The sequence below is a fragment of the Lepidochelys kempii genome, chromosome 1 (genome assembly GCF_965140285.1).
Source record: "Lepidochelys kempii isolate rLepKem1 chromosome 1, rLepKem1.hap1, whole genome shotgun sequence".
In the NCBI taxonomy this organism is placed as follows: Eukaryota; Metazoa; Chordata; order Testudines; family Cheloniidae; genus Lepidochelys; species Lepidochelys kempii.
Genome location: NC_136380.1, coordinates 326,177,957 through 326,191,719, shown reverse-complemented (window position 1 = coordinate 326,191,719; position 13,763 = coordinate 326,177,957).

Genomic DNA, 13,763 nt, shown 5'->3' with positions numbered 1-13,763 from the left:
CTGTTTTGCATGATTTCAAAATAGTATGCGACACAGAGGCATAAAATAAACCAAGATATTCCAGAGCAAACAGGACTATTACTACCATATGAAAATATTCTTAACACATTTTTGGATTTAAAAAAGAACATCATCATTTTAGGGCTCAAGACCAATTATCTTGAAACGATATCTAAATACTGAATGTTATGTCAAAACAAACCAAAAAACACAATAACCCCATCAACCTGAGGGTATACATAGCGTGTGTATTTCAGATAGTTTTGACATAGTGTTGGCAATGCAGGCCGGAATACGCTAAACCTAATCTTTTAAAACACACAATGATATTTTTAAAACACTTCAGTTTGTGACAGAAGTGTAGAGAAGTATCCTGAGTCTGAAATGACACATTCCTGATTAAAAAAAGCTGGAAGGTTTTGAAGACGATCAAGTTATATGTAACCCTGCCAGGTGGAGCCAGTGGCAAGCAGGACCAGGTTCAATACCTAGGGGTTCCTTTTCAACCATACAACACAGAACCAGCTCGAGCCCCCATGAGTAACCTGGGAAAATTACACAGCATTCCAAGGGGCCTCAGAGGCAATACTTCCTCTCTCACAAGCGCAGAGGCTGAGTGTAGGAAAGAAACTTTTAATGAAAGGAGGGAAGTCACTCAACATTAATTAGGAAAAATGCCACAAGCAGGATTCATAACCCTAAAACTGTGAGCAGGACACCCACCCCAGAGTGCGCGGGGCAGAGTCTTCTGCCTCATGTTCTTGAGTTCTACAACCAAAAGTTCCTTTTCAGTGCCCTCTCCCCCCTGCTCCCTCACCATAGCCCACACAGAGTGGTTGTCCTTGGTCAGTGAGGACCTAGGGTCCAGAGGTGCATCTGTGTGAGTTCACCTCCCACCAGAGGAAGAAGGCACCTAGCTTGCTCTGCCAGTTGAGCACTTGCTCTAGCTGGCTGCCCTGCCAGCCGATGTTCCTCGCCGCCTGGCCAGCTCGCCAGCCGATGTGCCTCGCCGCCCCGCCAGCTGACTACGTGCCACTTTGGCCGGCTGCCCATCAGTCACCTTCTGCTGCCACCTGCCTCTCTGCTGTGACGTCTGTAGGTCAGTCTCTTAGTGACTTTCAGCTTTTTGCAGGCTGGGCAGAAACACTGCCCCACCACAAGTGATTTCAGTTCTTATTGAGTACTTGACATAACAAAAGGCTCCTACTGAAGCCTATTTAGCTCGATCTTTGAACAGTAGGGAGGAACAGGTTAAACCAGACCACAGACTCTTAAGGAGAGTCCACACCTCCTGGCTGGGACACCTGTCCCCACCCCCCTTAATTTCACAGGGCTCTGGCATTTGAGCCCCTGGCTTAATGAGTACCTTTCATCTGAGGGTGACCCCCTCATTTGGGACAAATTAAGCACAGTTCTGCTCCCCTTTATTCATACAATAAAGACAACAACACTGATAACAGCATTTCACTACCCCTGTATTCAGTACTAAAGTGATTTATAACCCAACACCAGCTAAAGTTGATCACTTTGAGCAACATAGCTCTATCTGCTGGATATCTTGGCAGAGTAGATGTATTCATGTAAATACAGTTTGCTCCTGAAGTCTCTCCCCCTCCCAGTCAGGTGTCAGGGGAAAATTCATTCAGACCCTGCTTGTATGTATGTATGCATACACACACACACACACACACACACACACACACACACAATGATAGTAGATGTTGGCTGTGTATTGGACTTTAGTTGTAGAGCTGGTCAAATTATTTATTGTGAATATTAGTTACTAATTTATCCTTGTAACAATAACCACTGGAATCAGTGGATATGGACTTCTGCCATGTAACAGGGTTATAAACTTTTATAATTCTAATCCATGTCATGAAGTGGAGTCAAGAAATAAAGATCAGTCTCTGAAACAGCACAAATACCTTGCTGAAGAATTTAAAATAATGGGAAATGAGGTTTCATGTATTGGGTTGAAGAACCATCTACAAATGCAGATGATCAATGGATGTATAGTTTGTCTACAGAACAGGATGCGCCGAGTATTCTTAAAGAATAAATTAGAATAAATTAGATGTTTTGCTATTGAGCAAATTCAGATATCTGACTGGGTTCAAGATTTAGTCACCAGGGGAAAAAACCAACCAAGAATAAAAAACTCCCTATAAATTGTGTAGACCTAAGAGATTTGAATAAAGCTATTAAGCACAAGTGCTACTCCATGGCAACAATTCAGGAGATCATGTCTAGACTTCAAAATGAAAGAGTACTTTCAGTTCAAGTGCAACTTGATACAGAAATCACCAACTGAAAAGGAGTACTTGTGGCACCTTAGAGACTAACCAATTTATTTGAGCATGAGCTTTCGTGAGCTACAGCTCACTTGAGCTGTAGCTCACGAAAGCTCATGCTCAAATAAATTGCTTAGTCTCTAAGGTGCCACAAGTACTCCTTTTCTTTTTGTGAATACAGACTAACACGGCTGTTACTCTGAAACAAATCACAAACTGTACTTTTGGCAGATATAGGCTAATGACTTCCCTTCAGGATTGCTTCAGCCCCTGATGTGTCTAACAGTAGACAGGGAAGTAAATGGATATTGACCCTTGCAACGTGACTGGGTAAAACCATTTAAAATGTGACCCACATCATGTGATCAGAGCCAGGATATAGAAATCAATTATTTACCAGCACTCCTATGTGTCACACTGTTCTACCATGTTTTGGGAAGAAAATGAAACCTTTGACAAAATGGAGAAAACAAAGCTACTTAAGCTCCTTAGCTGAGAAAGGAACCTGGCAGGAAACCAAAGAAGCAAGCAATATTGCAGAGAGAAAAATCTTCCACACTGCTGCCTGCCACGCAGGCCCAGAGCCTTTAATGCTTGGGTTAAATAATAATAAGTATAATGTTCTTGGAAGTTTTTTGCATAGAAATGACTCCAGCTTAACCAAGCTTTGTGTCTGAGAATCTTCTTAGTTTCTGGTTTCAGAGTAGCAGCCGGGTTATTCTGTATCTGCAAAAAGAAAAGGAGTACTTGTGGCACCTTAGAGACTAACAAATTTTGAGCATAAGCTTTTGTGAGCTACAGCTCACTTCATCGGATGCATGCAGTGGAAAATACAGTGGGGAGATTTTATATACACAGAGAACATGAAACAATGTGTGTTTCCATACACACTGTAACGAGAATGATCAGGGAAGGTGAGCTATTACTAGCAGGAGAGAAAAAAAACAAAAAACAAAAAACCTTTTGCAGTGATAATCAAGGTGGGCCATTTCCAGCAGTTGACAAGAACGTGTGAGGAACAGTGGGGGATGCAGGGGGGAAATAAACATGGCGAAATAGTTTTACTTTGTGTAATGACCCATCCATTCCTAGTCTTTATTCAAGCCTAAGTTAATTGTATCCAGTTTGCAAATTAATTCCAATTCACCAGTCTCTCGTTGGAGTCTGTTTTTGAAGTTTTTTTGTTGAAGAATTGCCACTTCTAGGTCTGTAATTGAGTGACCAAAGAGATTGAAGTGTTCTCCGACTGGTTTTTGAATACAGTATCCCCGATAATGTTGGGCCTGTCCTGTAGTAGGTGACTTCTGGGTACTCTTCTGGCTCTTTCAATTTGTTTCTTCACTTCAGCAGGTGGGTATTGTAGTTGTAAGAACGCTTAATAGAGATCTTGTAGGTGTCTCTACGTAAAAGAATAAATGGACACAAATCAGATGTTAAGAATTATAACATTCAAAAACCAGTCGGAGAACACTTCAATCTCTCTGGTCACTCAATTATGGACCTAAAAGTTGCAATTCTTCAACAAAAAAAACTTCAAAAACGGACTCCAACGAAAGCTTATGCTCAAATAAATTTGTTAGCTCTAAGGTGCCACAAGTCCTCCTTTTCTTAGTTTCTAATTTTTTAAAAAATATTTATGCTCCCTCAGGCCCCAGGAGGTAGCTTGAACCGCAACAGGACAAAGCAGGCCTATGTGAAATGGACTCTTCTCTCACCAAGGCCTGCCAGATGGGGCCAGATAGCACCTTGATGCAGCAAGGAGAGAAGGAAAAGGGTCAGTGTTGCCCAGGACCTCCTCCTTACCCTCCACCCCAATTATTCTTACTGGGCTCTTCAGCCACTCAGGGAGCCTAATTAGGCATGTCAATCCTGACAGGTATGAGTTTCTCTCTCCAGTCAACCCTTTTTTCTCCACTTCCTCCTTTTTTCTCACTGTCCAACTCTGCCCATCAGATTCCCTTCTCATCCCTCTCTCCCCCGTCTTCTTCTCAGGGAATTCCCTGCCACTCTCATTCTGTGACACTGGAGAACTTTAGAGTCCTCCAGAAATAGCTAATAGCAAACAGGCAGGACACTTCCCAGGCTAATGAAGCTGTCTTGTCTGCCTGATCCCTTCCTATTCTATGGCTTCAGTCCATCAAGATGAAAATTCTGAAATAATTCTAGCCATGAAAATCTCCAATGAGTTAAAACTGCTCCATTCATGAGGCTCAAAGAACTGCCTCTGAGTGGGATGCTTGAGGTTCCGAAAACTCCTCAGCAACGAGAACCCAGAGGCCACATAGTGTAAGCCATGAGGCAGAAATTTGATACACGTGATTTTAGAGTAAGTAGCAAATAAACATCTTTAATGCAATGCTGTCCAAATTCTCAGAATAAAACCTCCTGTAAGCATCCCAGTGTGCAAACCATTTCATTAGCTATTCATCATACTGCACAAACAAAGCAATTGTTCCAGTAAAAAGATAGAGGGGAATAGAAAACAGGGCTTAGAAGGGAAGTCTTGCTACTGACTCCCCCATAGTTACTGGTTCTGCCATTGACTTGCAGTGCAACTGTGAGCAAATGTCGGCACCTTAGTTTCCTCTTTGTACAATGGGGATAGTGATACTTACTTCTGTAAAGTGCTTTGAGATCCCTGGCTGAAGAAGTGCTATGATAAGCATTAGCTCTCATGTGCCCATTACCACAGAATCTAGGTGCCCCACATATAATTAAAAAACAATGGACCAGATTCTCAGCCCTTCTGCATCACTCCAGCAGTGCAGAGGGGCCATGGAACCAGTTTTGATTGACCTCCAAAGGATTTCCCCAGGTGGCACAGAGCTGGAATAGCAATTCTTCACCACCCCCTTCTGGCCCCAGCAGCATTCCTGGGGAACAGTGGCTATAGCTAAAACATAGCTGTGCTCTGGTCATCCTTTAGCTGCTGGAACAACCCCTTGGGTTCCCAAGCAGCCAGGTGCAACATAGAGGAGCCCTAAGACTTCTCTGGTTTGACTAGCTCTGCAAAGTTGGCATAATGTCACCTTTGTCCACCTCACCTCAGTCCTGCACTGAACACAGGTCAGCTGGACCTCAGAATCTGGGCCACGATTTCTGTATGAAAATGCCCTACTTTCCACAGTCTCCCTTGTTACTTTTAACATTCTCATTTAAATGTGAGGCCCAAGCACTTGTGATGGAGATTTCTGCAGGCAAAGATTGGTCCTCTCAGTCAACTCCTCTAGGATGAAAATGTAGCAATCTCTATGTCACATGCTATGGGCCTGCCCAAAGTTCTTTCCTACAGGCACTGAATGTGCCGTGTTCTTTCACACTTATAGAACCCTGACATTCCTCTCTCAGAGGAACTCTGCATTCTTGGCATGTGTCCTTCTTGTACTTTTCCAGTGGCATACATTCAGTGGCTGTTAGCTTTGGCAGATGCAAGGAAAACATTTCGCAACACTGGAAAAATCTTCAGGACTCCAACCTCATATGACCGGTCAACAACATGCTCCTCCAATGGCATCTATGAATTGATAGGCATACAGAGGAGTAAACAAAATCCCAGAGAATTAAAGGGAAAAGGAAGGGGAGGAGGCAGGGAAGAAGGAAAGAGCAAGTGCCAAGAGTACCTTCTTCTCTCACTGTTCACTCATCCCACTGCAGAAGTGCTAAGCCCAGACATTCAAAACAAATGAGAAACACCCCCCCCCACCATGAGATTTTAAAATAAGATGTTTCGGGTTCCTTTTATTTGCTTTCAGGTTGTTGAGCCTTTGGGGTTCACATTTTAAAGCTTTTCTTTGCAGCCACGAGGACTAGGGGGGAAAAAATGTACTTTTCTCTTTTAATGAAAGCCGATATCTTCACACAATCCCATGACACCAGGAGCTAGGGCTTTGAGAAGAACACCAAATATCATGAGATATGTGATCAAAAGAATTGGCAATATTGCGTTGATTGCCGATGGAAGCTCAACCCTGCAATGACTGATTCTCCAAAGATAATGGAAAAGGTCCCAGATGAGGTGACATGCACCCTTGTGCAGAGAGCTGGCACAAGACCTACACAAGTGATATGTAGGTATTACTTGAGTCTTAGGCCTGGTTTACACCTAAAATTCAGGTTGACATAGCTATGGTGTTCAGGGTGTGAAAAATCCACAGCCCTGAGCACTGTAGCTATGTTGACCTAACTCCTGATGTAGGTGCAGCCAGGTCAAAGAAAAATGATTTAGTCAATTTAGCTACTGTTGCTCATGGTGGTGGTGTTTCTACAGTGGCAGAAAACCCCCTTTGGTCACTATAGGGTGCATTTTCACTACAGGTTTACATATGTGTAACTATGTCACCAGAACTATGCTGCTTTAATGCAGATGTAGCCTTATAGGCAATGCTAAAGGTCTTGTGCTGACCCGCTGCACAGATGTGAATTTCATTCAAGGTGAATTCAGAACAGCTAACCACTGCAGCGAGGCTGAGAAAGTAGAACCAAGCACAGGCACTGGCCTCAGGCTGGCAGTACAAAGGATTGTCCATGGGACTCCGCAGAGCGAGGGTTCAGATAGACAGTGGCCCCCACAATTGCCCTGTGGCACTGCAAAGTCATTAGTGACTTGTTTCTGCAAGAGTTGTTTCATTGTACAGAAGGTCAAATTCTATCCTGTTTGAACTGGTACAAGGGCACATTGATTTTTACTTTCAGTTCTTTCAAAAGGTGGCTGCTGATGGCTGTGAGCTTTGCATGCAATGGGCAGTGGCATGTTTTTTTCCTTCTGGTGTTTTTTAAAAAGTGATGGATGCATATGTTTAAGGCAGCATACAAGACATAGCACGCAAGCAAATTCCTTCTTCCGGGACATGACACAGCTCATTTGCCTTATAAGACCCAGAAAAGGGACTGCAAAGGGTAAGCAACTTAGTGAGCTTGCCCTAATGCTAGTAAATAAATAGTTAAGCAGCCAGGGGGTTGTTTTTCATTATCAGAGGACACTGAGCAATCCCTGGGTGAAGACTGAGCAGAAAATTATAGTGCTGGCCTCTGTTTAGATTGTAAGCATCTTTGGGGTAGGGACCTTGTCTTCATACTTTCCTGTAAGGCTCCTAGCATGCTGGTGATGCTTTATTCTAATACATAAATATATAAGAATGAAGCCGGAGCTGGTAGAGGCTGGGCAATGGTATCGGAGAACAGAGATGAGTCAAAACTAGGAGATATTCAATTCTCATTCAAAAAAGTTAAAGAATGAACTGAACAGTAGCAAACCCAATTCCTGTAGTTACCAAGCATGGCTGGGTGACTTCAGTCAAGGTGCTTGGGGACCCCATCCCTCGAGGATAGATTGAAATGCTAATGGGTAAGGCTGCGAGTCTGTCATGGAGGTCACGGATTCTGTGACTTCTGCAGCTGGTGGTGCTGGCTCAGGGGCTGCCCGAACCAGGCAGCCCCTGGGACAGCAGCAGCAGTTTGGGTATATGGGAGGGGGCTCAGGGGTAGGGGCGAGGAACTGGTGAGTGCAGGGGAGGGGTGCTTACCTCCTGGGGGGGCTCCCTGGCTCCCACTGGTGTGGCTCTGCTGCAGCTCCTAGATAGCAAAGGGGTCTCTGTGCCATGTGCGGTCCGTGCCTGCAGGCCCCACCCCCACAGCTCCCAGTGGCTGCAGTTCCCGGCCAGTGGGAGCTGCGGCAGCTGGCGCTTGTGGCAGGAGCAGCGGAGCCCCCGCTTGCCTCCACCACCTAGGAGCTGCAGGGACGTGGAGTGGGGTAGGCAGCCCTGCCAACCTCCCCTTCCCCCCGCCCCCCGAGCACCAGCAGGGGTCCCGGGCTGCGTGCCACAACCTGCCCCCCCGCCCCCAGTACCAGCGCACCACAGCCTGCCCCCCCAGTACCAGCGGGGGGTCCTGGGCCACCTCCTGCAGCACCCATGGCACCCCTGGACACCCCCCCACTCCAGCACCCAAGGCCCCTGCTCAAGTTTTAGCCAGAGTGGATATTTTTAGTAAAAGTCATGGACAGGTCACAGGCCTGTGATTTTTTGTTTATGGCCCGTGACCAGCCCATGACTTTTACTAAAAATACCTGTGACTAAAACGTAGCCTTACGAATGGGTTATTTACAGCTCACGCTCTAGGACCACATCGTGTGCAGTGTTAGTTGCTTCGTGATGACCAGCGCTCTCAGTGGATATTACCTCAGGCACCTTGGGGACATCAGAGTGACAGAGTCTCTGCTGCACCCCCTTTCTATTTCATTTGCTTGAACTGGCTGTCCCATGGGAGCTTGCTTGAGTCATCCTGCAGGGGGAGCTCTGGGCACGTAGTTGTAATACAGGACTCTGAACCACAGTCATCGATGCAGTCTTGTCTATACTTAACAAATGGCATGCTCTAGACCTGCAGGCTCAGAAAACCACATAGGGTGACCAAAAAAAAGTGTAAAAAATCAGAAGGGGGGGTGGGGGGTAATAGGTGCCCATATAAGAAAAAGCCCCCAAAATTGGGACTGTCCCTATAAAATCGGGACATCTGGTCACCCTAAAACCACAGTACATGACTCACACTTCTCCAATGTGTGCACAGGCTTGAGAAGTCACCTTCTCAGCACTCTTTTTCAGCCTTGGATCTCATGAGGACCTTCTGCAGGTCCAGGGCTCCAGAATAAAACCTGCCCTCTGGGGAACCATTTGGAGGAAACTCCAGGAGAGCATTATTGTGGAATTTTCCTCCTCCTCTGCTTCAGCCCTACCTTAATCATCTGCTTTTCTATGGCATGGTATGATTGGGAAAATAGTTACCGCTCAGGATGGAGCTCAGTGAGTAGTTACAGTATAGCACAGACATAAAGCACAAAGCAATGGAAACACATTCTAACAGGAAATCACTTATTTCCTTGTACTTTTGCTACAACAATAATGTTGATGCTGGAGCCTCTTCAGGTTGCCAGAAAAAATGTGAACTCAGTGAAAATAGCTTCAGCTTCATCCGTTATTTCACTCTGAAGGGTAACATTTTACAACCACTTTTACACAAGTGTAAATAGCTACAAAAGGTGCCAGGCACTGGAGAATCAAGCCCTAAAAATGTCTAGCTTCTTATCTACAAGATGCACAATTCTGAATAGAAAAATTATTCATTAAACTCCGTACCAATTCAACTAAGAAAGAAACTAATAGGGATTTTCCATCAATACTTAGTTTCATTTCCAGTGCTCTTGAGACAGAGATTCACAGATCAGTCACTTTTGGGGGAGGGATAGCTCAGTGGTTTGAGCACTGGCCTGCTAAACCCAGGGTTGTGAATCCTTGAGGGGGCCATTTAGGGATCTGGGGCAAAAACTGGGGATTGGTCCTGCTTTGAGCAGGGGCTTAGACTAGATTAGTGGTTCTCAAAGCCGGTCAGCCACTTGTTCAGGGAAAGCCCCTGGTGCGCCAGACTGGTTTGTTTACCTACTGCGTCCGCAGGTTCGGCCGATCACGGCTCCCACTGGCCGTGGTTTGCTGCTCCATGCCAATGGGGGCTGCGGGAAGGGCGGCCAGCACGTCCCTTGGCCCGTGCTGCTTCCCGCAGCCCCCATTGGCCTGGAGCGGCGAACCATGGCCAGTGGGAGCCGCATTCGGTCAAACCTGCGGACGCAGCAGGTAAACAAACCGGTCTGGTGCACCAGGGGCTTTCCCTGAAAAAGCGGCGGACCGGCTTTGAGAACCACTGGACTAGATGACCTCCTGAGGTCCCTTCCAACCCTGATATTCTATTTTATTCTATGACAGCAGCTGCTTGGATTCTTAAATCCCGTAGTGCCTTCTGGAAAGTCAGAGTAAGACACTGATGGACAAAACTACTTTTAGCTGGAAATTTTGGAAAACCTGATGTTTTCTGGTACTGGAGTTGGCTCAGTTTTAGTTTCTCTTCATGATCTTCCTGTTTACTCAGTGGAAGATGTAGCCTTCTATGGGTTTTGGCACACACATGAATATTCTAAAATTGTCCTCTTGGCAGGGATGGAGCACTAGTTTTAGTTTACTGTCATTGGGTTTTAGAAAAAAAAGTCTAATGTTTAGTCAAACCTGTCACCAATAACCTAAGCAAGTTTTCACTTTTGAACAAAATCAGAAGCAGGAAAAATTTGCTATGTCTCCTGTAGCATTAGACTGCAGAGGCAAATCAACGTTCCCCACCAAAACTCCTCAATATCCTTGTTTACACCAAACAGTGATTTTGTTTCCATAGTAATATTTCCAGTTCTCATTGTTAATAGCAATTTTTTTGTTATTTCTGCAAACATTTCAGCTTGTTTTGTTACAGACACAAGTTGTTAATAGGGCTGTCAAGTGATTAAAAAAATTAATCGCAATTAATCGCACTGTTAAACAATAATAGAATACCACTTATTTAAATTTTTTTTATGTTTTCTACATTTTCAAATGTATTGATTTCAATTACAACACAGAATACAAAATGTATAGTGCTCACTTTATATTTATTTTTAATTACAAATATTTGCACTGTAAAAAACAAAAGAAATAGTATTTTTCAGTTCACCTAATACAAGTACTGAAGGGCAATCTCTTTATCATGAAAGTTGAACTTACAAGTGTAGAATTATGTACAAAAAATAACTGCATTCAAAATTAAAACAATGTAAAACTTACAAGTCCACTCAGTCCTACTTCAGCCAATCGCTCAGACAAACAAGTTTGGTTGCAATTTGCTGGAGATAATGCTGCCTGCTTCTTGTTTACAATGTCACATGAAAGTGAGAACAGGTGTTCGTATGGCACTGTTGTAGCCGGCGTTGCAAGATATTTACTTGCCAGATCCGCTAAAGATTCATATATCCCTTCATGCTTCAACCACCATTCCAGAGGACATGTGTCCATGCTGATGATGGGTTCTGTTCAATAACTATCCAAAGCAGAGCAGACCAACACATGTTCATTTTCATAATCTGAGCCAGATACCACCAGCAGAAGGTTGATTTTCTTTTTTGGTGGTTCAGGTTCTGCAGTTTCCCCATCTGAGTGTTGCTCTTTTAAAACTTCTGAAAGCATGCTCCACACCTCGTCCCTCTCAGATTTTGGAAGGCACTTCATATTGTTAAACCTTAGGTCCAATGCTGTGGCTATCTTTAGAAATCTCACATTGGTACCTTTTTTGCGTTTTGTCAGTTCTGCTGTGAAAGTGTTCTTAAACGAACATGTGCTGGGGGTCATCGTCTCAGACTGCTATAACATGAACTATATGGCAGAATGAGGGTAAATCAGAGCAGGGGACATACAATTCTCCCCCAAGGAGTTCAGTCACAAATTTAAGTAACGCATTACTTTTCAATGAGCATCATCAGCATGGAAACATCTCCTCTGGCATGGTGGCCGAAGCATGAAGGGGCATATGAATGTTTAGCATATCTGGCAGGTAAATACGTTGCATTGCCAGCTACAAAAGTACCACGCGAATGCCTGTTCTCACTTTCAGGTGACACTGTAAATAAGAAGCAGGCAGCAGTATCTCCCATAAATGTAAACAAACTTGTTTGTCTTAGCAATTGGCTGAACAAGAAGTAGGACTGAGTGGACTTGTAGGCTCTAAATTTTACATTGTTTTGTTTTTGGGTGCAGTTATGTAACAAAAAATATCTACATTTGTAAGTTACACTTTCAGGATAAGAGATTGCACTGCAATACTTGTATGAGGTGAATTGAAAACTACTGTTTCTTTTGTTTATCATTTTTAAAGTGCAATTATTTGTAATTAAAAATATCAAGTGAGCTCTGTACACTTTGTATTCTGTGTTGTAATAGAAATCAATATATTTGAAAATGTAGAAAAACATCCAGAAATATTTAGTAAATTTCAATTGGTATTCTATTGCTTAACAATGAGATTAATCACGATTATTTTTTTTAATTGTGATTAATTTTTTGAGTTAATCGCATGAGTTAACAGTGATTAATCAACAGCCCTATTTATTTTCACTCTCTTTAAAACATATAAAAGAAGGGAATTGCTAGTTCATTATTGATTATGAGCTGTTGACAGAGACAGGGAAAAAAGTGATTGATACAAGGGGCCTAATTCTCTCCTCACTTACAGTACTGTAACTTTGTTTGCTTCAGTAATGTTACTCCTGATTTACACCAGTCTAAGTGAGAAGAGTTCTTTGTTATTTACAGAATGTTCCCCATAATAAGCAGTATTGCCAATCTGAAATATTCAGAATTCATGGGATTGATTTAACCATGAAAGTAAAAATAAAAAATAATAATAAAAAAAAAATTGGGAGTTCTGTTTATTTGCCTTTCATTTTTGAGCCTCCAGGGTGCACTAAGGTCAGATTCTCCAGGAGGGCTAGGAACAATTTTTAGAGTCTCTTTAAAAAAAAGAAAGAGAGAGAGAGCTGAGATTCTCACATAATTAAAAGATTCCAGAAGCTGGGGCTGCTTCTTTGAGCAGTGTTAGTGTGGATCCCTCTCTACACATACCTGTGCCTCATGTGTGAGCTCAGTATGTTTTGAATAGCACTGTCAATTAGTGCTGTGCCCGCACAGAACCTGTCTTTGTGCCTCCACTATGAGGCCATAAACAGGACAACAGCAACCTCCTGTCAGTTCCCTTTTACTGCCCATGGCAGCAAGCTGAAACTGCAGTGCCTGACCTGCTAGCCCTTAGCATTTCCTATTGCTAAACAACAATTGTTTACCTACATTTAGAGAATCCTATTCAAACCTGTTGATCACAGAGTTCATCAGGGTAGATACTGGCAGAGGAGTCTGCATCTCCACCAGAATTTCTCAGCACCAAGATCTTTGTCGGCCTAGTGCACGCCATCATCCCAGTACCAATGTCATGTTACGCCTCAGCATGACCCCTCAAGGAGATATACTTTTACTCATGGTCACTGTGGTACACCTTCTCATCAGCATTGAGTATGGAAACGGCTCCCTTAAGATCAGGAAGGGACCCTATGGAAAATACCAGAAGCTCCCCATTTAGAGCCCCATCACTAGCCTATGGCCATGTGTGTCAAGCTTGTCACCCACAACCGGGGTAGCCCTACCAGTACAACATGCTCCCCTGGCTCTATTGGGCTTTTTGGGTACCACTTCCCCATGCCTCCAGCAGTCTATCCCCTTTACACCTCTCGAGGAAGTGGAAGAGATCCACTCCCCATCAGCATCTCTAGCCAGACCACCTACACTGGATTGGACCCACACAGGACAAAGCAGCACATGGAGTATCCTCCTCTTCCTTTGCTCCTAAGGAATCATCATTCCAAGATGAGGCAGTGGCCGCAGTTCTGGTACCAGCACTCAATGATTTCAAACCATTCCAGGAGCTACTGGCTAGAATTACAAAGAAACTGGATACTGAGACTTCAGTAATTCAAGAAAAATTTCAAAATTTTTCACATTCTGAGTTCCTCAGCTCCAGCCTGGATAACTCTCCATATAAACAAGATTAAATCTTCACCCTGCAAAAGTGCTATGG